This window comes from Peromyscus maniculatus, chromosome 2, assembly GCF_049852395.1.
Source record: "Peromyscus maniculatus bairdii isolate BWxNUB_F1_BW_parent chromosome 2, HU_Pman_BW_mat_3.1, whole genome shotgun sequence".
NCBI classification, from domain to species: Eukaryota; Metazoa; Chordata; class Mammalia; order Rodentia; family Cricetidae; genus Peromyscus; species Peromyscus maniculatus.
Genome location: NC_134853.1, coordinates 166,961,261 through 166,987,258, shown reverse-complemented (window position 1 = coordinate 166,987,258; position 25,998 = coordinate 166,961,261). Strand labels below are relative to the sequence as shown.

General features: G+C 52.1%; 1 protein-coding gene across 2 annotated transcripts in view; it reads left to right on the top strand.

Moving 5' to 3' along the window:
- Spsb1 (splA/ryanodine receptor domain and SOCS box containing 1) overlaps positions 1-25,998 on the top strand; it is a 63,273-nt gene that overhangs the window by 6,199 nt on the left and 31,076 nt on the right. The window contains exon 1 of one of the 2 annotated variants that reach the window (XM_006975213.4): positions 8,550-8,659. The exons of the other annotated variant lie outside the window; for it this stretch is intronic. The gene's annotated coding sequence lies outside the window, so the exon portion shown is untranslated. Of the gene's footprint in view, positions 1-8,549; positions 8,660-25,998 lie in introns of those variants that run through there. 2 annotated transcript variants of the gene reach the window in all.

Here is a 25,998-nt window from a genome sequence, read left to right as displayed (position 1 = left end):
CCTTCAGGGTAGTCAACTCTCCTGTGCTGTGGCACAGTTTCATTCCCAGGGGGGCATCTTGATTATCGTTCCCTTCTTCAATACGTCCCACAGGGCAATGATGTTGACAGTATTATGCAGATTGGATTGAATGAGCCAGAGGTAAGACATCTTCATGACAGAAGTTGGAAATAAGACCTACTGAAATTTAGGGACCCTTTGCATCAATGAATCCACGGTGTGAGGCATGCTGGAACACCCCTTCTCAGGCAAAGGATAAGTTGTTGTGCCTGGCCTTGCCTACAGCCAAGAAAAAAAGCATAATGCTAGCAGACCTATTTGGACTTTGAAGATAGTACATTCCTCAGCTGGGTGTGTTACTCCGCCCCATTTATTGAGGGACTTTGAATGTTGCTGGTTTTGAGTGGGAACTGGACCAGGAGAAGGCTCTGCAACAGAACCAGGCTAGCAGTCAGACTGCTTTTGTGTTTGGGCTGCATGATCCAGAAGCTCCAGTGATCCTTGAGGTGTTGTGGTAGATAAGGATGCTGTTTGGAGCCCTTGGCAGCTCCGTAAGTGAATCACAGCACAAGTGTTTGGGATTTTGGAGCATGGCCCAGCTGTTCTCCCCAAATAACTACTCTCCTTTTGAGAGACAGCCTTTGGCATGCTGCTGGGCCTTACTGGAAAGCGAACCTTTGACCATAGGCCGCCACTTTATCATTTGATCTGAGCCACCCCTATGAACTGGTGTTATTGGACCGCCCTAAGCCATAAAGATGGATATGTACATAGGAGCAATCCATGATCCAACAAAAGATATTTATATGAACCTGAGCAGTGCCTAAAGGCTCAAGTGTGTGTCTGAGTAGACAGAGGACATGTAGCTAGATATGTATGTCCCAAGTAAAGATGACCTCAGAAAAGAGGATGTTAGTAGTCAAGTGTATAGGGATGACTTGTTTTGAAGATAACTGGCCAGCTTCTTTCCTCAGCCATCCTTCCTATTGCCCAATGATGTCCTAAAGTAGCCATGGTACCAGAGAAGGACACTGTGTGTGAGAAGCAGAGAGACTGATGCTTGGAAATTATGTATGTAACATGCATGCATGGTTTGTTTCTGTCTATATGGAAAATAGTCACACTGGCTTAAGAACCTGGCGAAAGGGGCTGACAGCTCCTGAGGAATGACGTGTGAGGTTGACTTCTAGCTCTGTACGCAGAGACATGCATGCATGCACACGTACATGAACGTGTGTACACACACACACACACACACACACACACACACACACACACAACAGAAAGAGAGTCTGGTGAGGAGGCTGGAGCTGGAAGGTCAGAGAAGCTAGCTACCCCTGACCTGCAGTTGGGAGGTGAACTGGCAGCACTCTTGGGGTACAGTGGACAGGCTTTGGGAGCTCACTGGACATGGAATGTTAAAGGAGGTGAAGAACTATGGGTGTTTCTGAGAAACCCAGCTGGTTAGGTCATAGTAGATCAAGACCCTAGAATGAGGTCTGGGGACTAGGTCTAAAGAGGCGCTTTGAACTTGTCCTGGTAAACTGGCCCCAGTAGATCTGTCCAGATGATAGACAGGAAGGCTTGGGGCTAGAGTGAGGCCTAGGAACTAGAAACTTCTTTGTAAGGAAGTTTCTTTGCCAGCAGATTTCATGGCATGAGGTGAAATACCAAAGGAGATGGAGCCATGTTGGGCATCTTCTTCCAGAACTGGGAAGACCTTTGGTGGCTTTTCAGGCCTGGTGTTCCCACCTGGTGCACCGTGTCTGGGGAGTGACCACCCCTGAACACCAGAAGATACTTGCTACCTGGTGTGTGTTGGGGTCTAACTAAGGTGAGTAGCAGAGTGTCTGAGAACCATCGAGAAAGCCTTTTGTGGTTTTAGGCTTCTGCTTCCCTTTTTAAAATTTCAAGAGAAAAACATTAAGTCTACCATCTTAACATTTCTTTTCTTCAGTGCTGGGGATTGAACCTAAAGCCTTGTGTATGCTGGAGAAATGCTCTACCACTGGGCCACACTTTCAGCCCCTGGATCTTTGAGACAGAGTCTTGTTGTTTTAGTTTAGATTGGCCTTGAACTCATGATCCTCCAGCCTCAGCTTCCTGGGTGCTGGAATTACGGATGGGTATGCACCGCCATGCTCGGTTTGTATGATAATGGAAATAGAACCCAGGTCGTAGTGCATGCTGGACCCATACTCTACCAGCAGGGCTGCATCTCCAGGCACCCGGGGAGTGTGGTTTCATGGTGTGCTGTCAAGGTAATTGTAGAGACATGAGCTCTGTGGGTAGACACAGGTTTCCACTGATGCCCACCTCAGCTGGACGGCAGGTGGAGTGAGGTTGCTTGTGTAGCTGGAGGGGTAAACATCTGGGAGCCATAGAGGTATGGCTCTGACTTCTTGGCCAGTACGTGCCTCTATTCCTGGTCTCTGGACTGTGGTCAACACTCTGGCCTCTGCCTTCTCATTTCCTTTCTCCTCCCAACCCCCCTAAGCCTGACCCAGCACCCTTGTTACTAGAACTGCTCAGCAGAGGTCACCAATGACCTGTCCCCATTACCCACACACTTAGGGGTGCCCTCGCCCCCCCCCCCCCCCCCCCCCCCCCCCCCCCCCCGCTTAGGAGCTCCTGGTCCCTCCTGGGTCTCTCCTGATGCTACCAGACCCTGTTAGCAACCTTGCTGCCTGCCACCTCTCCCCTGACTCTGAGATCTTCCTGCTCGTTAACTGGCTTTTCGTCGCTGCAACAAATTTGTGAGAGAAACAGCCCAGCAGAGAGAGGACAGATGGATTCTTGGTTCAGGTTTCGTGGTCCATGGTCACTCAGCTCTGCTGCCTCTGGGCCCATGTGAGGCCGTGCAGATGGGGAATGTGACGGAGCAAAGCAGCACACCCCGCCGCAGTTGGGAGGCACGGAGGCTGGGGTGTGGAGAGCTAGAACGACCCTCTCCCTCCGTTTCCTCCTGGCAGCTTCTCCCACTCTGTCCACACTTAGTCCGGCATTTGGTGTCGGGTGTCTGGGACCCCATCTCCTCTAAGGATGGCTCTGCCGGCTGTCGGAATCCTGGTCACTGCCTTTGCCTGCCAGGCTCTGTGCTTGCCACCCTCAAATGGCCCTGGGAGGTGGACGCTGCTGCCCTGTTTATGGGCGAGAAGAATGAACTGCAGAGATGTTTCCTGAGCTGTAGACAGCTTCCAGGTGCCTGGTGGCCCCCAGGAACATGTGGATCCCAGACATACGTACCCACGGGGAGGGTTCCTGCAAGGTTGGGGAGTTTTCTTGGTCGGTGCTGGGAAACTGGCCTTCATGGGGAAGCCTGAGAGGTGGCTGCATTACCGTATAGCAGGGGTGGCCTCCTGTCAGGCTTAGGGGTTGTTGTGGGTTCAGTGTGTCCTTGTACCCCTCTTCCACCACGTCACCCCCAGAGTCGTTTCTGAGATGTGTTGATCGATGGACTTCTTTTCTCAACTTGCCTGCATTACCTTGCATATGAAACATATTAACTGGGGCTCCTGGGTAGTGACTCTTGGAAGGGTCAAATTCAAGTCCTTGGCACGTCCGCCTAGCTGTGTCCTCGAGTCAGGTCACTGATGCCCCTTGGCAGCGCGGCTGTCCACCGACCAGGGCACGGTGTCTGGCTGGGGGCTGGTGCTCTCTTGTCCCACGTCTTCCCTCTTGTGGGGTCTGTGATGACAAGACACTCCTGCACCTGCTGTGGGAGGCCACAGAGGAAGCCAGCTGTCAGCAGGAGCCAGAGGGTAGCAGACTTGGTGAGGAATGAGGCAGACCTGTCATTTGTTTGGTGAAACCCTTCAGGGGTTCCTGAATGAGACCTGCAGACAGGCAGAAAGCCCACAGAAATGGAGCCATGTAGCTCGATTCCTCTGAAAATGAGAGATGAGGGAGACCTTTGCATGCTTTCCAGATCTCAAGCTCTTCTCAGTTTGGTGATTTTAGGGCTCATGAGAAGGCATGGAAGTGGGGGTGGGGGGCTTCCTAAAGACATGCAGCAGTGTTCAGTTTATGATAATTACCTATAAATTATATGTATGTGTCAGGGTTCCTTTGAAAAGACTTTCTGCAGAGTGACGATGATTTCTCTGTCCTATATATACTGTCAGGTTGATTCTGAGTTGATGTCTATGATTGCTCCACCCCCACCCCCACCCCACCCCCACTCCACCCCACCCCTTTGCCCTGTCTGGAAAGCTCAAGATGAAAGGCTCTCAGCCCCCCCTCCTTTTAACAATCCCTCCATCATTCTGCTGCTGTCCCCTGAATGCCTGCTCTGTCTAGGCCATCCTGGTGCCTGCACTGAGGGAGATGCCCAGACAGGGCTAACCCGGAGGTCGCGTCTGAGCTGGACTCCATGACTAGGTCTCTTTCTTCCCTGGGATGGGTCTTGCCGCAGCGGAGGTCTGCATTGCTGTGGCTGTTCACTGGAGACTTGCAGATGCAGATACCTCCAGTCCCTGCCCTGACGACCCACTGTCAAGGATTACTGCATACTCCCTACCTCTTCAGCAGGCACGGTCCTCCTCCCTAGGAAGCCCATCAGGCTCAAGAATAGCATCCGTGTTTCAGGAAAGACCAGAAGGGCTCTTGTGCCTGGAGATTTACACTGAGTGTCCCCTAAACCTGGGCTCTGGACACTTTCCCCAATTTCTGCAGTCTCAGGGCCATCTGAACTGAAGGGGGTATGTTTACATTTGGGTTTAGGGGAGGAGCAGGTTAGGGTTCTCTACAACCTGTTCCTTTTTTTTGAGTGGTAGTTTGCACTGCTCAGCATAGATTTGGAGACCATTCCCCTGGAAGCTGAGGCTGAGAAGCCTTCTCCCTCCCTTATCTGTCTCTGTCTAAAATGCTTCCAGGAACCTGACGGGAATCAATAGAAGCACACGATACCAGGGCCAGACAGGCAGCACCCAGCTGTTTCTGCAAGTTGCTGGTGTCAGGTGTGACATATGGCCTCACCCAGCATGTTTGAGGGAGTGTGGGGTGATATGCCTGTTTCTTCCTGAGAAGGTGGGTTTAGAGCAACCCGAGGGAAGTGAACTTCCTCTGTGCTACTGAGCAGGTGAAGCAGCTCTGCCTAGAGCTGGTAGACACCAGGCCCAAACTTCCCTCTTTCCTAAGCCCGGTACTCACGACCCTTCAGGAGGACCAGGCTTCCTGTTGGTGTAGCTGGCTCCCTGCTTCTCTCTCTCTGACTATTTTATAAGGCAAGGCAGGGTATCCCTGGCGTACGCACATATTGTCAGCACGTGCCACTATCTCTTAGGGCCCAAATTATGTACAGTAGGAACGAGTGCAAGGCTTGCTTTTCTTGGTATAATTAACTGTGGTATAATTTACATGGCACGCTGTTTGCCTGCTCTAAGTGTCCACGTTGATTTTTAAGGCACAGTACACAGATGGACAGCCCTTGATGCTCTGTGTGTGTGTGTCTGTCTGTGTGCATGTGTGTGAGACAGGATCTCTATGTGGCCATGGCTGTCCTGGATCTCGCTCTGTAGACCAGACTGGCCGTGAACTCACAGAGATCCACCTGCTGGGATTAAAGGTGTGCGCCACCACACCTGGCTTCATTGTTGTTCATGAATTAAATTTCCCCTTACAATGGCAGCATCCTTGCAAGTGAGCAGAGTTGGGATGGAGACAGTTCGGTTAGGTTCTTTGGTTCCTGGTTACAATCCAGGTGGGTACCATCATGATTTCTTGGACTAAATTTCACGTCACTTGAACAATTTCACTTTGACTCATCCTGTAAAAGTGGCGCAGCTTTGGAAAGCACCCAGGGAAAGCTGTTCCCAGGATGTGACCAAGGGTGGCATAAGATTGTCCAAAGCTAGGCCCATTGTGTGTTCGGGGTGGTCCTGCATGTGAACCACTTATTTCCAGTTCTTCAGTGTAGATCAAGTACCTGTATCAGGTTTCCTCTGAATGCTTTCTAATAAACACGAGATGCAGACTCTTAAGCCTATTCACAGATAGCTGAAACCAAGCCAAATGCTGCATGCAGAGGTGCACTGTATGTCTATAATCCCAGTTCTTGAGAATTTGAGGCAGGAGAATTGTAAGTTCCAGGCCAGCCTGGACTACATAGTGACTCTGATGCAAAAATAAAAGAAAAAAAAAATCAAACAGAAAGCTTAATGGCGTCAAGTAAGAATTCCTGCTGATAGTGATGTAGATGCAAGCAAGCTGTGTTTTGTTTTGTTTTTTTCCATTTTTCTTGTGTATGTGGTGTGTATGCATTGTGTGTGTGCGCGTGCGTGTGTGTGTGTGTGTGTGTGTGTGTGTGTGTGTGTGTGTGCCTGTGTGCACTCACAAGCATGTATACATACATGTAGAGGCCTGACGTTGATGTTCAAGCCACCCTTCATTACTCTTTCACATTATTCCTAAGTCATTTTCCTGGTAAAGCCCAGACTGCACCAGTCTGGTTAGACTTGCTAGCCAGTTTGTTCCAGGGATTCCCTGTCATCCCCTTCTGAGGCCACCATTACAGGGTAGCACCGTACCTATCTGGCATGTATGTGGTTTCTGAGGACCCAGGCTCTGGTCCTCAGGCTTTCACCACCAAGCCATCTTCCCCAGCCCCCCAGTGTGTCCTGACCGTCTGCCTACCGCTGAGCTGGAAGCCAGTCAGGTCGGGGTGGTGTGAAGCAGTCACTACAGGACCACAGTGTGAGCCCTGGGCTGTGCTGTGCTGGGCTGTGTAGGGAGTGTTTCTGGTGGAGAGAGGCAAAGGAATGGCATATGGCTGGGCCAGGAGGAAGAGGAGATAGGAGAGTGCGTAGCAGTGTGGCCAACTCACCCACTCCAGTCCTCAGTGTCTGGCCTTCAGCAGATGTTGGTGGCAACCATGTGACCAGCACCAGCATCTTCAGAGAGGTAAGAAAAAGATCCCAAGTCTTGCACTTTCCCCAGACAACCCTAGACATGTTTAGTGGTTCTGCCGGGCTGTCAGCAGATCCAGCCACGTCCAGCGAATCTTCCCCGTTCTCACAAATACCTAGAACAGCTGCCGGCTGGGAAAGCTGGAGGCCTTCCCACAGCTACCCCAGGTCTTCCTTTCCTGGTGGGAAGATGAGCCCGGAGCTGGGAGCTGACACCAGTGTTCTGACTCTGCTGGCTGTCTTCTACATGTCTAGAGGGACATCAGCCAGAGGTGATGCACGCTTGGGTTCGTGCCAGGAGGTGAGGGAGGTGGGGGGAGGGAACAGGGCTCTCACACTTCCTCTGCTCTTTGTCTGAGAACTCACATTGAAACAAAACTGCGAAAATGGAGGCCTCGCCGCTGGGCTACCCTTGTAGTGCCACGTTTTTCTCTGAGAAAAGCCAACCTTGGGCGTCGGGCTTTAATTACCTTCCCGAGGGGCACTTCCTGTGGATATTTCTAGTGACAAGTGGCTGAGGCTGAGCTCCTAAATAAAATTAGGGTTTTAACTGGGTCATAAGCTCCCATGCTCCCAGAGGCTGGGAAGGGAGGCGGTAGGGCATCGGGAAGACTGTGGCAAAGAAGTCCATGTCCTGGCTAAGGGGTGGCTCCTGGGACATGGAGCCCAGTGGTGTGGCAGCATTGCCAAGAGTCTAGGTAATTCAGAGAGCTCTGTTTGAGAAGTCCCCAAAAAGGAGAGGACAAGGCCGGGGAACCATCAGGGTCACGGGGCCCAGGGCAGCGGGATGGGAACTGCTTCTGCACCTGGTCCAGCCCCCGCCCTCTTGGCCAGGTTGCATTGTGGGTGACACTGAGAACTGACTCAGCAGATTCTTCTGCAACAGGAGACACATGCTGGCCCTTCGGGAGAAGGGGACAGCCGCCCTGCTCATCCAGAGACAGCGGCGTTTGTAGGATTTTCTTTTGGTACCCTGCACAGAGCATCTCAGCTAGGTTTTTAATCTCTCAGTCTTGGAGATCTAATACCTACCCCTGGTAAATATCCACTGTCTTTACGTTGCAGACAAGCAAACTGTGACCTGCCGAGGCTCCACCTACTTTGGTGGGTGGGATTTGAAAACAAGCCTGATTCCTGTACTTATTCCTGTTAAATAAGTACACTGTACTCTGTCTGGTGCCAATGACCTTGCCCTGGGGGCATGGCTGCATTCTAATTATATCCACTGCCAGGCCATTATCACTTACCATTTGAAGAACACTGGGTGTGGAGGTCAAGGCGCCCCCCTAACTCCTCTCCTGTTGGGAACCTGGGGTACACAGGCTGTCCCACCTCTGAGGGCCCGCACCTCTCACAAGGCTGCTGACTAATTCTCTTTGCAAAGGGCTGTTTCACATGCTTGAGCTTCCAGTAACCACGTGGGTGGATTTGTTTCACTAGAGGGGAAAATGAAACAAAACAAAACATGGAGGGGTTTTCTTTCCCAAGAAGAGGACTCGCTAATTAAGGGTTCAGCGTGCGTGGCTCAGGGCATCCTGGTGCATCTCTGCAGCCAGCAGGGCCTCTTGGCAGCCGGCTTGGGGAGAAATCGCTTAGTCATTTACAAGCGGATCCAGGTGCGGGAGGTCAGGGAGGTGGAGGGGCTGCGGGGGCACAAGAGGCCCTGCCCTGCTCAGGGAACAGCTGGGTGCTCCCTCCAGCTCAGCCCTGCCCCAGACTACAGGAGGAGAGCTGGGTGAAGAGGAAGGCGGCAGGTGAGACAGCGGACCAAACCCTTGGGGCTCATGGCACTCCCGAGGGACGTGGCCTGGCAAGAAGATGCTCGCAGCTGGTGCAGGCTGGCTGCCCACTGCTGTTGGGTTGGAGACGGGGGAGTGCCCAGCCTGCTTAGACTCTGCTGGAGAATGGACAAAGCAGTTCCAGGAGACCAGGGTGTGTGTGTGTGTGTGTGTGTGTGTGTGTGTGTGTGTGTGTGTGTGTGTGTGTGTGTGTGTGTTCAACATAGCCTCATCCATCCAGGGCATCACTACACCTGGTTGGGTCCAGGCACTATCAAAACAGAGTCTACTTCGGTGCTGGTAAAGGCAGGACCCCAGGAGGCTCTGCTATGTCTAAGCCAAAGGCAGAGCCCTTTTAGTCCCTCTATGGTGAGAGGGAACACAGGTCATGGCAGAGACTGATTGCTTGGGCAGCGAGCATGGAAGTTTTGGTACCCTGCAGCCCGTGTGTCCCCTGCCTTAGAACATGGACATAAGCAGGCCGTGCAGTGACTGCTGAGTGCAGTGGGCACTTAGACTCTTCTTCAGGGTGGCACCTCCTGTCTGGATGAGGCCGCAGGGGAAGCCGGGTTTAGTCTGCGTGTGGAGGAGGTTGATGCTGTTTTGAGCTTGGCCGGGAGTCAGGGAGATGACTGCAGTCTAGCGTTGGTACTTTCTGCTTCTGTGACCCGAGTGTGCTGGTCACTTCTCTGAGCTCCAGTTTCCCTCTGCAAAGTGGGAGTGTCAGAATGCCCCACAAATGGGATGATGCATGCAGGTGAGTTGCCTGGGGGTGCCCTTCCAATAGCCAGGGTACCCTGCCTATTGGAAATGAGGCATTTTATCATAAAGAGAGCGGGTAACCAGATAACTCTCCCCAAATATAACACCAGCGGAGGTGGTAACGGCAAAGGATCAGCAGGGATCGGATTGAATTTTAATGGCAGTCAGGATTTAATCAGGGGAAATAAGGGAAAGCTATGTTGGGGGTGGTGTTTCTGACACTAGGTCTTCGGGCTGTGAGGGCTGAGAGAGGAAAGGAAGATGAGATGCTTTCACTGGGTGAGGGCAGTGTGTGTACAAAGTCTTCAGGAACGTACCTGGGGCTTGGAGTCATAATAGGCGCCTGAGAAATGTCATCCGCAAAGGCAATATGATGCCTGGATTTTCAGTTTCGATATTTGGGAGAGGTCTATGTGTCTGTGTGTGTCTTGTCTGTCGATCTGTCTATATCTTTCCCTTCCCCCTACAGGTCAGTTGGTTTCTCAGGTCTGGGCTTTTTATCTTCTCCGACCTTCCATGTACCACACATACATATTAAGGATGTCTGTGTGCCAGGCTTGGCCATGTTCCAGTCCCTCCCCAGCCATAGGAAGCAGAGTGGACAGTTGTGGGCTGTGACAAGCCAGCTGGAGACGGGAAGCAGCTGCGCTCTTTCCCCCTTTCCGGGCAGGTTGGGGAAGCATGGTGATTGTTCTGGGAAGCTCAGCTTGGACAGCGCCTGTGTTTCCGGTGGCCTTAGTGAGGGTGGAGCCTTAGGGTCTGGGCTGAGGCAAGGGCTGGAGGTGGGCGTGGGCACCGGAGGCGGACAGTGCCATGGCAGATCCTCAGCTAAGGAGGTGGCTGGCGGTGATGGACTCATGGCGGGCACACCCATGCCTGTTACCGCACACTCACTCTGGCTATGACCTCTTTGCTCTCTCCCTTGGCAGCAGGAGTCCCGCCCGAGAGGCAGCTTTTGCAGTCTCTCTAGGTAGCGGGCAGGTGAGGATGAGAAGGGCCCCCGCAGGGCGCTTCTCTGCCATGCTCTTCTTGGCTCCAGGGCCACCACCATCCCCAGCCTTCCTGTGTCCCGAGAACACCACGAGCTTTGGTTCTGGCTCCCCACCTGGATCCTGGACAAGTTCCTGTGCTTCTCAGAGCCTTGGCTTCCACAGCTGTAGATAGGGGTGTGAGATCCTTGTGCAGGACCACAGCTGGACTGAGCACAGACACCGACAGATGTGTGGCTGGCGCCTGTCGGCCACTGGTGCCATCATTTAGACAATTGTACCTTTGTGAGCGCAGCAGCTCTCTGGCAGACTCTGGATGCAGAGCTGGACAAGGCAGGGTTCTTGGCCCTAAGGACTGGCCTTCCTTGGTGGGCACAGTCATCTGAGCTGGTGATTAGAACACAGTGTAGCTGTGCAGAAGCCACCCTAGCTGGAGCCACCCTGTGATTGTGCCCTAGAATGGGTCCTAATGAGGGGTCAGGAGCTGCCGAGGCGGAAGTCTGAAGGGCAGCAGTGTGGGGGCCCTGTGTAAGTCTCCCAGGCCATTGTTCGCCAGACTTCAGAGTCCTGTAGCACCTGGCTCCCTTCAAGCTGGCCCTGCCACTCTGGGATCCTGAAGTGTAGGCCTCTGTTACCTTCTGAAGTTGAGTTGGTATGAGGAGGTAGGGTCCCTCTTAGCTACATACCTGTACTAAACACTGGGGAGGCCAAGGCATATTTGTGGCCAGCCTAGGCTACATAGCAAGACCCAGTGTCCAAAGCATAAAAAGCCGGCAGGGAGCTCTCCTCTCAAGCCTGCTGCATCTTGTAGCTCTGGCTTTCCTGGGACAAGGCATAGAGGTGAGATGTCCAGTTTCTTTGCCTCCTTCCTGACTTTTCATGGCAAGAACTTCCTCCTACAAATAGGAGATGCACCAGTGCTGTGTGGTGTTCTTGGCAGCCCTGGGGGGGTGCTCAGTGGGAGAAGGCTGGAGGACCGTAACTCGCCATCATCGTCTCTTGGGGCAGGACTGCCCCCCTGTACGTTAGACACATCGGCTGGTTCGGCTGGCCAAGCCGGAGGCTTAATTCTGCAGAAGACTTTGCCTCCTCTCAGTTACCTTTCACCCCTGCCTCGCCTCAGGTGTGTACAGATGTGGAGTGGCCACAAGAGCCCCTTTGTCCTCAGGCACGATCAGTTTGTCGGGCATACCTCGCTTAGTTCTTATAACATAGAGGAAGTAAGTTCCCACCTCCTTCCATCTTGGGAGTGTTTTAGGTAGTGGCACAGTAGAACCCTGGGGAGCTTTCGAGACCCGGCTGGGACTGGTCCCTTCCCTCAGCATCTGGCCCGAGGCGCTGACGAAAGTGCTGGAGTATGCTCCAGGCGCCGACGTGGCTTGGACACTGTCAGGGTTGCAGGTGCCCGTTTATGCAGTAGCTGGGACATGGTGGCTGCACATGGTAGGTGCGTGGTAGAAACTGACATGAACGGATGATAATGAATGACTTGTCTGTCCCTTCACTGATGATGGAGGAGCTAGCATGTTTGATCTAGCCAGGTCATGCTTTATGGATGTCCATAGACTGATTCCCAGGGGCTCCATCCATCTAGCTCTGAAGCTGCTGTGTCCAGAACAGTGCCTGGCTTACAGTGGGATTGAGTCCCTTAACCTAGTAAGATGGACACAGATGCCTTGGCTCTCCAGCCTGTGTGTGCTCCTGAAGGACCGGGTCTGTGTCCTTCCTCCCCAAAGCTGGCCTCTCCCCACAGACCCCCACCTTCCTTCTGAAGGTGGACTGAGGGCGAATCCCTGCTTGGCTCTCCCCACACAGGCTGACCGTCTTCCTCCTACAGAAGGCGAGCTCTGTATTTCTTACTTCTTCATGCGGGGCTTTTTGTTTATGTCACGGCTGGTTTTGAGACCACACATCCTGAGGTGAAGTGACTGGAATGGAGTCACAGCGGAGTCTCACAGTAGGTTCAGTGTGGCGGCGGCGGCGGCGGGAGGGACCAAGCTTTACCAGGCTCCGGGGAAGACCCCCCCCCTCCTCTACCCCCCCCCATTCCTATGAACTGTTCAAATGTCTGAGTTCCTGAGGTCCCCTCTCCCACTCTACGGCAGGGGAGTGACTTTGGCCATGATTCTAAAGAAGGAGGCAGCAGAGTAGTTACTGGAAGTAATCGTATTTCCTTTCAGCCCTCTCTATCCCACTAGAAGAACATTTAAAAAATAAAGACAGAAATCAAAACAAAACAAAAACTTCCCCAAAACACCAAGCCGAAAAAAAAAAAATTCTTGAACCTCCCTAGTTTAGTCTGCGTGGTTGGTCGGGAGGGGGTGGAAGTGGGGGGCGGCTTAGACATCTGCATTCCTGGGGCTTAGCTGGCTCTTTGGATGTGGAGTTTCTGGGTTAGTGGTCCACCAAGATGGAGTCAGAGCTCCTTACAGAGAAAGCATGTGTGTGCGCTGGAATTTCAAATATCCTGCAAAGCATGGGTGGCCTCTGTGAGCACCAGGAGCAGGGGAAGGGCTCTTGTCTCAGGGAGAGACATGTCCCCTAGCTGGGTCTTCAGACCTTTATAGTATGTTCACTGTGTGTTGGGGACACAGCCGAGATCGCCTGAGGAGCTCCGGAAAAGTGACGAGCAGTGGGAGACAGACATAGGGTTGTTCCTTTTATCACATCAAAGGCCATTAGAGTTGAAGTCATCTGATTGTCACTGTCTCCACTGATTGTCACCACTCACTGTCTTCAGGACCAGTCTGATGGCAGAGGTAGTAAGATGCAAGTCCCACGACTGAGTGAGTGTTGGGGAGAAAATGAGTACGTTAGACAGGTCGGTGATGGGCAAGCCAAGGTCATGGGAAAAGATTTTTATGGACGGGCAAACTGGAGGGCACAGACCCAATCCTTCAGTCAGGACACAGGACTGGAAGACTATCTATCACCCATCTCTACTCTGGAGGCAAGAAACTGCCCCTAGGCATGGGGCTGCAGAGCTGGGTGTCTCCAGTGGCAGCTCAGAGGCACAGCAGGACTGGAGAGGATGACAGCCACAGAAACAATCCAGGAAGTGATCCCCACCCCCCCGCCCCCCTGGCCTCTTATCCTATGAAGGAGCAGCTCTGGTATCTGTTTTATACATGGCAAAGCTGTCCGTCCGTCTGTCCGTCCTCAGGAAACACGCAGCTGGGTCATGCTGGACAGGCAGTTGAAGTGCCTGCCCCTTCTGAACTCCCACCCTGTAAGAGCCTCAAGGGCCGTCACTAACCCCCTGAGCCCCTGGGTTTAGCCCCGGGAATGGAGTCCTACCTCGGTCCTGTCCCTGTGCTGGTCTTTTCGTCAGCTCCTGGGACAAGCCAGGCTTAGGACTCGGTGGGTGCCGCATCGTCTCATCAAATATTCAAGTCATTCCTATAAGACAGGGCTGCTCTCCAGTTTGCAGAAAGGGGAAACTGAGGCCCACAATATCACAGGTCATAACAGAGTCAGGGTCACGGGGCACACTGAAAATTTCAGAGCTCATGACTTTCTGATTTGGGCACATTTCCCACAGACTCTTATCTGTTCCTATTTGGAGAACTATCCATTAGCTTGCCCCTGTCTGTGTGGTATGTCCATCAGCTTTGAACAAGTATGATCAGAAACCCCCACTGCTAAGTGACCAAGAGGAGGCATCTATGAACAGGACCCAAGAGCCTCAGCCAATGTTTTCTGTTGGATGAGAAAAGGCTTCATCTCTGGACAGAGTGTACGGGGGACCGGGGAGCACTGTGCTAGGGGCTCTGAGGCAAAGGAGCCACCTGCTGGTTCCCCTGTGGTGGAAATTAGTGAACTGTTTGGAGGGCCAAGAGGAGCCACATCCAGGTGCAGCTGTCAGAGAGGAACGGTGGTTCATAACGCTGGGCCTGACCTTGGCTACTCCGATGGCCCGCAGGAAGCAGGGCCCTTGGCCTGGAGGGGAGCTCGGGGTTAAGTCACCAGACACATCAGCCTCTCACCCTCACCACACCCTTCCTAAGGCTCTTCCCAGACACCTTTTGTTGTCTGGCTATGACAGACGTCTGGGCTCCCAGGGAGGTTCCTGATGGCGGACCTTAGAAATAGGTCACTCCCTTCCCCTGTAGCCAGCACTGACCCAGATGTGACCTGCCCCATGTGACAGTGTCTGTCTGAGTGTCACTCTTTGATGCTGGCAGTGGAGGGACCAGGTGGCCATCTCTTCCCAGCTTTGGCCTTTGAAGACTTTGTCATCTCAGCCACAGTGCTCTGCAGGCCGCTGCAGTCAGCCCCTCCTCCCCTCCGCCATATTGGAAAGGGGAAATCCAGCCTTGACCTCTTCCGCTCTTATGAGCGCCCTGGCTGGGCTGGCCGCTCCCAGCCTCTGGATGGAACAGGCAAGTTCCTGCTGAGCTGAAGCCAAGGGCTGCTAGGGCTTGATACGGCCCCCTCTCTGGCCCCCTACCCCTTTGCCTCCCACAGAACCCTGGGGTTTTCCATTTCTTCCTGGCTTGCTTTCTCAGTCCTCCTGCCCCCGGGCCTTTTGGCTGGGACTTTAGGAGATCTGTCCATGGATGGCAGACGCCATTCTTGGAATCACAGACCTTCCTCTCCTCCCTCTCAGGTCCTGATTCCTGAGGGCCAGAGAGAAATTCCAGGGGGCATTCTTCCAGCGAGAAAAGCTGAGATATGAATCCCAAGGAGGGAATTAACTTTATCCGAGCCACGGAATTCCTCCCCAGGGTATCTGGTGGCTCCATCTTGGTCACAATTCCTGGATTTTCTAGGCCACTTCTTTTCCCTTCTCCTAGTTCCTACCTTTTTTTTTTTTGTGTGTAGCTATATTAGAACCTTTATTATCCCTCCCCAGACAGTTTCAACTTGTGGAGTGTGGTGCTGTGCGTGCGTGCGTGCGTGCATTAGCTTGAATGTGGAGGTAAGAGGACAGCTTGTGGGAGCTGGTTCTCACCTTCTATGCCGTGAGTCCCAGGGTGTCATGCGTGCTGGTTAATCCCTCTACCAGCCCAGTTCCATCCCCAGCCCAAGGGACACTAATTTCTGATAATCTCATGCCTGCGTTTTTCTCAGTTAGCAAGTCCGGCACCTGTGATGCAGCTGGATCAGACCCCAAGTGAGGCAGGTCTGTCCCCATCACCGTGTGGACCTACTGTGAGGCAGGCCAACACACAGGAGACTACACAGCCATCATGGCAACAGTGACTGTGGTTCCAGCTGGACTCTGCTGCGTGCAGGCTCTGCTGCAGTTCCACGGCCAGCACATAGTAGGTCCTCAATAAGCTTCTCATAGGGAGTGTGGAGATGTCCACTGCTGGCTGCGTGCGCCTTTCTGTCCCCAATGTCTTTACGGTCAGGTACAGAGAGTTTGGTGTGGCAGCCTGGGGGTCCCGGACTGTACCTCCTGAGGAGGCTGGATGGGTGGGCATAGGGCAGGAGTCAAGACAAAAACCTGTTGTGTCCTTAGAGAAAATCTAAACCTGGCCTTCCCCGATGCTGGGTCTACCAGTGGCCAGCCTGTCTTCCCATAAAGAGAACTTTGTATGTGGCTCCTGGTGGGAGGCAGCCTCTGGTCAGTGTCTCTTAGTGCCCCGAGACTCTGGAATGGGTGTGACAGCCTTGAAGCCACGACACATGGGAATAACTCTACGAGGCCAGGATAGGTAGTCATGTTCAAGACAAGAAGTTTGTTTCCTGTGCCGGACCCACTGCAGATGCATGCTTTATTAGAAGACTGTGCTTTCGTAGAAAGCGGGGACACGGTCCTCTCAGGCTGCTGGATGGGAGGGTGCTCAGGATGCAGGGTGTACCAGCTGCTTATCCTGTCTGGAGGGACAGTGCTCACTGGCTGTTGCTCCTGAAGAGAAGGTGTGTGTGGATGGAGGGAATTATTGAGCCTCTTCTGTGCTCAGTGTAGATGATTCCCCAAGCTGGGGCTGGGTGCCCAGAAGGACCAATGCTCTGTTGTCCAGCCCCGAGCTGACTCTTGGCTCTGGGCCAGGGAGGAAGGAAGGAGGGGCCGAAGCTGCTGCCTGCTTCCTAGGCACAGCCAGCCCTACCCACTAGAGACAGTTTGGACTGCAGAGAGTTGAGTCTGAGTCTCTAGAAATGAGGGGCCTGGAGGCAAGCTGGGGCATGGAGCGGGGTTTATAACCAGTCAGCTGGGACAGATAGAGGGGTGCCTAGGCACCCCTTCAGGATGGTGGTATATCTGGGGGAGGTGCAAGGCCCCGCTTCTCCAGGAGTATTGTGCAGTATTTCTGGGGAGACAGTGGTAGAAGACAGGAGCCTTTCACTCAGTCCACAAGCATTTATTTATTACATGCCAGGCACTGTTCCAGATCCTGAGATGTGGTGGGCAGGATGAACTTCCTGCCCTCATGGAGTGCCTCTTCTGAAGACAGGTCTCTAACTGGTGTCTCGGTGAACATAATGTTTCTGGAGACGCATGGAATGGGTTTCTGTGGTAGGAGGGCGAGGGCAGACATATCTGCTATCATAGATGATGGCTGGCAGGCCTCAGTGGTGTAGTGACTTCAGAGCGAGGCTTGAGGGAGAGAGCGGCTAGCCCTCTGAATGAAGGAGAACCCTTGGATTGTACAGAGCTTCTGAGTTTCAGACTGCCAGAAGCCTGGAGAGGCTGGACAGAGCATGGCAGGTGAGGAAAGGCAGGTAACATGGTCCAAATGGAAGGCCTACAGGCTCTGTGAGAAGCTGGCTCGTGCCTGAAGGCAGCCACAGGAGAGTGTGGGCAATGGAGGGCCACGAGCTGGCTTGGGAGCCACACAGGGAAAGGCTGTGACGTGAGTGGCTCATGCTGGCCCCTGAAGGGGGGAAACGGGTAACAACCTGGTTCTGCCTAGACTGACTGGATTTCTGCCCTCAAATTTACACATGATGGGACATCATCAAATAAGGTCACCAGGAGGCAGGTGCTCCATACAGATGTTTGACATCTGCCATGTGCCCCTGGGAGGGCACAGGAGGTGTCACACAGAGGAGAGGCCGTAAGACTTTCCAGTGTCAAAGGCTCTGTGGGGACAAAGTCTGGTGAGGACGCAGGACATGCCTGGTGGAAGAACCAGTGTGAGCCAGAGAGTCTTGGCGAAAGTCAACCATGGAAGAGTTCTCCAGAGCATGCTAGTGGCCTGTGCTCAGTCCCCAGCACCATAAATAAATAGTTTAAAATATTCATAAGCTAACAAAGACAACCCTCAACCTGGGGAAACACGAAGTCCTGAGTTCAATCCCCCAGGACTCACAAAAGAACACTGCATGGCAGCATGCACCTGTGACCCCCCCGCCCCCCCCCCGTGCTGGGGAGGCCGAGCAGGAGGGCCCCTGGGGTTTGTAGCCAGCCAGACTAGCTCAATCAGGGAGCTCCAGGAAGACGCTCAGGGTTGACCTCTGGCTTCCACGTGTACACACACACACACACACACACACACACACACACACACACACACAAGCTTAACTTGCTTGTCAGCAGGAGCATTTTCAGGTCAGAAAATCAAAACTAAGAAGGAAAAAACAAAACCAAACTGTAAGGTTGTTTAAAAAAGAGGAAAAGAGGAAGAGTTGATGGGCCCAAGGCGCTCTGGGTCCAAGGGTTCCAGCCTCGTCGTCAGCAACTCTGTCTCTTGCTATTTAAACATCTAATTCCATTCTTTCTGACCTCTTTCTCCAAAGGTCATTTAGCAAAAGTCCCAGGATTGTTTTGACTAGTCCCTTATCCTCACTGTCCCAGGGCCATTTGAATCTCCTGATACAGCAGCCTGATGTCAGGTCCCAACTCCCAGGGCCCAGCAGTAGATCAAGGCCTGCTTTGTGAATGGGGACAGGGATTCTTCAGAGTCAGAACTGAGGCACATCATCAAAACGACACAAACCAAGTATCCCCGGGAAGGCATTGGGGACACGGAACATTTCCATAGAGTAGGCTTTTGTTTGTACCAGTCAAGAAAGGAGCAAGGAATGACTCTAGAAGGGTAGAAGGAGGTGGTAAATCACCGTTGACCACTGTCCTTGAAGTGACCTGTGTCTGGCAGACTTGCCAAGGTGATCTGCATACTCCATGGGTGGCCACCAGATGGTTTTGAGGCAGGGACATGTGAGACTGCACCACGGGGATGCTGGGTCCTGGAGGCTGCTTGCGAGGGTCTGTGAGGACCTCAAGAGAAGGACTCAGCACAGTCTACACCCAGGAAGCCTGCTGAAGCTCTGCCCTCTCCTGACACCCCTCTCCACGTGAAGCTGCCTGCATCCGGGGTAGAATGGACCCTGCCATTAGCATGCCCCGGCAGCCCAGCTGCTCGGGAGAGTTCGTATGCCCATTTCAGCTTTGGCACAGTTCATGGGGGATGAGCAGGGCGCGTTTCTAACAGCCGAGCTGCCTTCTCACAGGTGCTTTACCTTCTGGACTGCCATTGAACTTGTTCTCCATAAACCCTGGAGGGAAGTTAGAGCTGGGTCTCCTTGGCATTCCTGGCTCCTCTTTAGAACAAGGAAGATGTCTGTTTCGCCACTCCGAAAGCCATTCCTACACCTCACTGCAGGATGCTTGATTTGTCAGGGTTAAAGGTCATTGTAGCAAAAAGTGGTAGCAGGGACAGAGTATCTCAAGGCCAACCACAAAGGTCTGAGGCAGGTGACTGGCTCTGTCTTACACTGCTGTTGTCCAGCTGTCTCCAAGAGCTGACAAGGCCAGCTGCTCACATCAGACAGGAGCCTTCACATGTAGGCAGGCTTTGCTTTTCTCTGCCATGGATTGGTTGGGCCTCTGGTGCTCATGGCAAGACTTCTTATGTGGGAAGAGTCTCCCAGTGGTAATCAGAGTCTACTCCGAGCACCACCAGGAGCCAGCCTTACTGCTCTTCTGAAACTCAGTCTCCCCCTGCCACAGAGGCAGACACCCATGGGCCACTAAGATTCCACCCTGCATAAATTCTCAGACCATTGGAAGCACACCCCTCACCTCCCAAGAAAAGTCACCTCCATTGTGCTTTGAATGGGAGTCAGAGACACGACCAGAACTCACGCAGCGGTAGGAGGAGCTTGGCCTCGATGCCTCTGTGTGAATGGGCTCCTTGGAGGGCTGTGGAGATCTGGCACTGGAGCTGGGGGAGAAATCAGCGTTTCAAGAAGTTGGGGTACCCACGGAGCCCTGTTGCAGCTGCCGTGTCTACTTCCCCAGAGGGAGCTGCTGACCAGAGGGGTTCTGCACATTCACTCCCTGGAGATGAACAGCACCCTGATTGCTAGCCGAACAGACACAGTAAGCCTGACTTTCCAAGGGGCTTTCTTCATTCCTAAAGTTTAGTCTACTTTGGTTTAATTTCAAAGACGTATTGCTTTTGAGTCAAAACATAAAAAATCCCCCTGAATGCACTGTAGAGATTGTTGGCTATGAGGGAAGGGATGTTGGGGTGTGTGTGTGGGGGGGCGGCGACAACTAGGACATTCTCTAAGCCTTTTCTGTCTGCTGCCCTGACCAGCTCTCTAGGGGGTACCACGTCCCAAAGGCACTCCCTTCCCCATCTGAGGGTCTTTGCTTTGGGACTGGTGTTTCAGGGCTGGGTAATGGGGTGGTTTCTTGTGTTTAGATGAATCTGCTGTTGTTTCTTAGCTAAGAGTCAAGCATGACCCTTATGCACATGTGCAGTGCACCAGATAGGCTGAATGGGCCTGAGTGTAACACTCCCAGGATGTCCCACAAGGGGTGGGGGAGGAAAATACAGTTTCATTTCTGTCTGTGCCAGTCTAAATTTCTGGTGTGTGTGTGTGTGTGTGTGTGTGTGTGTGTGTGTGTGTGTGTGTGTGTGTGTGTGTGTTTCATGATGTTTGGACTCTGGCTGTGGCATTATTGTGAGCATAATATATGTATCAGTCTATGTCATCTGTCTATGTCTTTTGGGAGTGATTGTTTGAAAATGGACACTTTGCCTAATAGGCATAAAAACTGAAGCTGGATGTGAATTCTGGTGCAGATGAGGCTCTGGGTTATGAAGGGAATGGGTGCCTGTGAGTGTCCTAAGAAGTTTGAGGGCTGCATCACAGGGACAAAGGCAGGCCATACCGAGAGAAGGGAGACTGGGCAGAGCGGCAAACAGCTGGGTACTCCATTTCTCTACTTTGCATGCAGCTGGTCCTCTCACTGGAGCCTGGACCTGGAAGACCCAAGTTTGGGGGAAAGTTTGGCTGTCTCAATCAAGGGCCAGCAATTTAGAGATTGGTTAATAAACACACAGTTGTCCATCTCCTGGCAATGGTGGCCCACTGCAAAGGGCAGTCACTTTGTCACCAACAGGTTCACAGACACCTGGCCTTCTGGGGCTTTATTCTTACAGCTCAAGTACCTGGGGTGGAACTTCTGGGTTGACTGACAGTTTATTTCCCTGTTCAAACCGAAAACTCGTTCCTTTACTCCCCCACTGGAGATGGGATCTCTGTCCGGGCACTAGAAATCTGGTGCATGCACAGGCATATCATTTTAATTTGGGGTTCCCCTGTCTGTAAAGAGAAATCTTTCTCTGTCCCACCAGCCAGCTCCCAAATAATGGCACGAAGACTTGCTACTAATTATAAGACTCGACCTATCACTTAGGCTTGTTCCTAACTAGCTCTTATAACTTCAATTAACCCATTTCTATTAATCTATATTCTATCATGTGGCCTTGCCTCTCTTCCATCTTGCACCTCCTGTTTCCTCTCCGTGTCTCTCTACTGCACTTAGATTTCCTCTCTCTGCCCGGAAGTCCCGCCTGTCCCTCCTTCCTAGCTATTGGCCATTCAGCTCTTTATTAAACCAGTCACAGCAATGTATCTTCACACAGTGTACAAATATCCCACAACACCTGTCAACTTGAGTTTGAGCATCTTTCGAGCAAGTCTGTTTGCCATTTGGATTTTTCCCCCCAGTGGACTATCATAACCTTTGGCCACATCATGTCTGTGTGCTAGCAGATCCCAAAGTGAGTGTGGCAGGAGCTCTTCCTGTAGGAGTTCCACTCAGGCAGGCAGAGGGGGACCAGTCTGAACTGTAGTGTCGGAGGAAACATACACCTAGCATGTGGTTTGAGGGATACCCAGCAAGGAAGGCATCTGCGTGTGGACAGATGGAAACTGATAGATACGTAGAGACTGGGAGGGGAAGGGGTCTGTTTGAATCCTTATGAGAGATGTTGTTTGTGGGTAAATCTGAGAAAGGTTGTCTGTCCCCTGGAGCCACCGAAGCAGAAGGGCCACAGAGGGTGAGGGGTTGCTGGGGTGGGGGGCTGGGCAGTGAGGGTGCGCGTCATGGAGAGGACAGTGTCTGTGTCAAGGACGTGGCAGGAGTTCCACCTGAGGTTGAAAAGTACAGAGGAGGCTTTTCTTAGGCCCGTTCAATGTATTGATTAGGAATCCATGACCTTGAAGGGCACTTGGGCTCGGCCTGAGTAGCCTGCTTCTGTAGGCGGAGAGTGGATGGGAACAGAGGCCACAGGAAGTGTGGGCAGCAGGAGAGCATACTGGGAGCCAGAGGAATCCTGGCACCCACAGCTCTCTCCTGGGCACTCTGCCTCAGACTTGACTTCAGTGATTTGTCTGTTTGTTTTGTTTTATGAGACAGGGTCTCATGTAACCCAGCCTTGCCTTGAACTCACTATGTAGTGGAGGCTGGCTTTGAACTCCTGTCCCTCTTGCCTCAGCCTCCCAAGTGCTGGGATTACAGGCATATGCCACCACATTTAGCTTGACTTTAATTCTCTTCACCAATAAGTGGGCGTGCTGGGCACCAGCGACACCCAGGTGTCTCCAGGCTGCTTTCCAGATAAGTGGCACTGGGTGATACCCTGTCCAGTGTTTCAGATGGGAGCTTTTAGCTGCTTGAGACTTGGTTTTCAGTGTCTTACTCTGCTTTCTTCAAGTTTGCTTCTACCTCCTGCTGGTTCTGTCTCCTGGCCTGTTTGGTGGCCTGTGGCTTGTGAGCATGTGGGCTGCCTGGAATGGCCCAGACCGGACCCAGATGCAGTCTGGGAATCATGACTGGAAGGATGATACAAAGAGCCCTGGGGAACTGGTCACCTTCCCTCTGTGCCGGGCCAACTGTCCTTTTCAGCAGGGCTGCTCTTGGGAGGACAGACAGTGTTGGCCATTGGTCAGCTTAAGGACACAAGAGGGCTCTGCTAGGGGCAGTAGACCACATTTCTTAGCAATTTTGAGCATTTGTCCTAGGAATACCAGGATGCAAGAGCTCTTCTTTCATTACTTTGAGATTTCTATGCCTCAAGTTTTCCTTTCGTTTATTTTCATATGAAAGAAGTGTTTATTATGACAAATAGATAACCTGAAATTTACTATTTGAATCCCAGGCTCAAGCCCAATGCCTCACGCATCCTGGCAAGTGCTGTACCACTGAACCCCATCTCCAGCCCCTGATCATTTTAAAGAGTAAACTCAGGCTGGTGAGATGGCTCAGTGGACAAAGACACTTGCCCCTAAGCCTGATTCCCACAAGTTGTGTGCTGACCTTCACAGCATGCCATGGCACCCCCCCCCCATACAATACCCAAAGAAGTCAGTGCATGTAAGGTACGTTCAGTGGGAGTGGTAATATGCAGGTCCTCATGCGGCTCTCACCACTGCCCATCTCCAGACCCTTAGTGGTCCCCAGCCGAGAGTCTGTCCCACGCTGCCCTCACCCTCCATCTCCACCACCCCACCCTGAGCCCTAACGTTCACCCATCTACGTCAGTCTCTGACTTTGTCCTCTCTACGGACCACAGACGTGAAAGCATACTGTTTTTGTCTTTTTGTGACTTACTTCACTTCCCAAAATATTTTGAGCAGATGTCAGAATCCCCTGCCCTTTTGAGTCTGAATTGTAACTCACTGCATGTATAGATTACGTTTTTGTCCATCAGTAGACACGTGGGTTGCTCACACCCTTGGCCATAACGAACAGAAATGCCGTCAGCTTGGCTTTCGGTTCTTTTGGACATTGTGATGGTTAATCTTCATTGTTAATTTGAGTGGATTTAGAGTTGCCATGGAAAGACATTGTGAGTGTGTCTATAAAAGCATCTTCAGAAGAGTTACCTGAGGAGGGAGACCCACCCTGAGTGCAGTGGTGCCATCCCATAGGCTGTGGTTTTGGAATGAATAAAAGGAGGTGAGCTGGGCCCCATCATTCGCCTCCTCAGTTCCCTCACTGCAGATGTGATGTGGCCCCCCACCTCACACTCCTGTCACCATGCTTCTGCTGTGACAGACTGTACCCTCCATCTGTGAGCCAGAATAAACCTGTCTAGAAGTTGCCTTTGTGGGGCTCTCTGGCACAGCAGCAAGAGGAACTGACACAGGGCGTTGGTACTGAGGGGTCAGGCCGTGCTGCGATAAACCGGCCATGTGCTTCACAGGCCTTTAGAACTAGTTTGCAGGGGAGCGTGGAAGAGTCTGGAGCCATGGGCTAGAATGCTGTCAGCAGAACTGTCCTTGTGGGACTTTGGAAGAATGCAGAAAGAAATGTGGACAGTGGAAACCTGCCTTAGGAGGTTTCTGAGAGGAACAAATAAATACTCTATTGAGAAGTAGGCCAGAAGTCATTCATACAACAAAAATCTGTCTGCATTCTACCCGTGTCCTGAGAATTTGAGTGAGACTTCAAGGTCATGAGCTAATTTATTTGGCAGAAGAAATTTCAAGAAAGGTTAGTATGTTCAGACTGAGGCATGGTTTTTACTCACTGCTCTTATCCAGGTCTGCAGTGATACAGAGCAGCAAAGGGACCAGAAAGATATGGAAATGTGCAGATTGGCCAGGAAAGGGGTGGGAGAGAGTTTAAAGATGTGTACAAGGGGTTGGGGGGGGAAAGGCCTTGTAATGGTTAAGGAGGTGACCACCATTAATAAATGACTACTTCTTCTTCTTCTTCTTCTTCTTCTTCTTCTTCTTCTTCTTCTTCTTCTTCTTCTTCTTCTTCTTCTTCTTCTTCTTCTTCTTTTTTTTTGGTTTTTCGAGGTAGGGTTTTCTGTGTAGCTTTGTGTCTTTCCTGGATCTCATTCTGTAGACCAGGCTGGCCTCCAACTCACAGAGATCCTCCTGACTCTGCCTCCCGAGTGCTGGGATTAAAGGTGTGTGCCACCACCTCTGCTTGGCTAATAAATGACTTCATGTTCTGCACTGGGACAAGAGGAAACTGCCCTAAGGTCAAGATACCCCTCTCCTTGCACATTGAAGGCTCAGTCTCTTTAAAAGGAGAGAACCTGAAGTGAGAATGCAGATAAAGGGGTTCCCCGCTCCAAATGGCCACCTAGGCAAGCTTCGTCCAGACTCAGCCTGGAAGGCTCACAGGGGCTGTTGTGGCTGTGGTCTAAGGGGGCCAGGCTACGTCTTGAGCTGACCGCAGAACTTGGCACTGTCATCCAGGTCTGTTAGCTCTGCAGTCATGGACGATCTGAGGAGGTGGTCATAGAGACTTGCACCAAGGTTCCAGAAAGCTGTTGAAGCTAGGCGGTACATGGCAGGCTTAGCTTCCCTGCAGGAAGGCCTTGAGAGATCATTGCATGAGCCTGAGAAGGCGAAGCCTAGCTTGCAGAGGAGACTCCAAGTGTGTTGGGGGTGCTAAGATCACAGGACATCTGCCAAGGAGAGCTGCAGGCGTGGAGCAGAGCTGGTCCCAAGCGTGTGTGTGTGTGTGTGTGTGTGTGTGTGTGTGTGTGTGTGTGTGTGTGTGTGTGTGTGCTCTAGATGACAGCAGGAGGGGAATGTTCCATCGTGAGCTCCAGAGGTCAAAAATGGAGCTGCAGGAATTGGTGTTTGCCTTTCGACTTTCAGTCCTGCTTTGGTCTGGTACTTCGTTCCTGCCCTCCCTTTCCTTCCTTTGGAGCAGAAATGTTAATTCTTTGCCACTGTACATTGGAGGATATATAACTTGCCTTTTGATTTCATGGATATGAAGCAGCCTTGGGTTTTAGAAGAAGCTTTGGATTTTTGAATGCTGTTGGGACTGTTAAAGACTATGGGGACTTTTAGGAATAGACTGCGCTCATTTTGCATTATAAGATGAAATGTCAGAAATGGACTGGTACAGCTTAATAGAGATGTTCTTGAGTGCCGTGAAGGCAAAGGATAGAGGTGTGGTGGTTAATCATCATTATCAACTTGACTGGCTTAGACTCACTGTGGGAACACACCTCTGGCTCTGAATGAGGGTATTTCCAGAAAGATTCAACCAAGAAGGCAAAGTTTACCCTGAATGTGGGTGGCACTATCCCACGGACTGGGCTCCCAGACTGAATAGAGAGAGAAAGCAAGGGGCCTATGAGACGTCCCCATGTACTTGGTGACATGGAAGCCTGAGAGTCTTGCCTCAATCCCAGGACCTGCCTAAAGGTAGGAGAGAACTGACTCCACACAGCTGGCCTCCGACCTCAACATGTGTGCTGTAATGCGTGGACCCATAACCAAACATCTCTCCCTTCCCCCACCCCCCTCTTCCCCTCTCTCTCTCCCCCACCCACATAGAGTAATAAAAAGTAATTTTTCTAAAAAGGAGAGGTGAGCTGAGCACCAGCATCCCTCTCT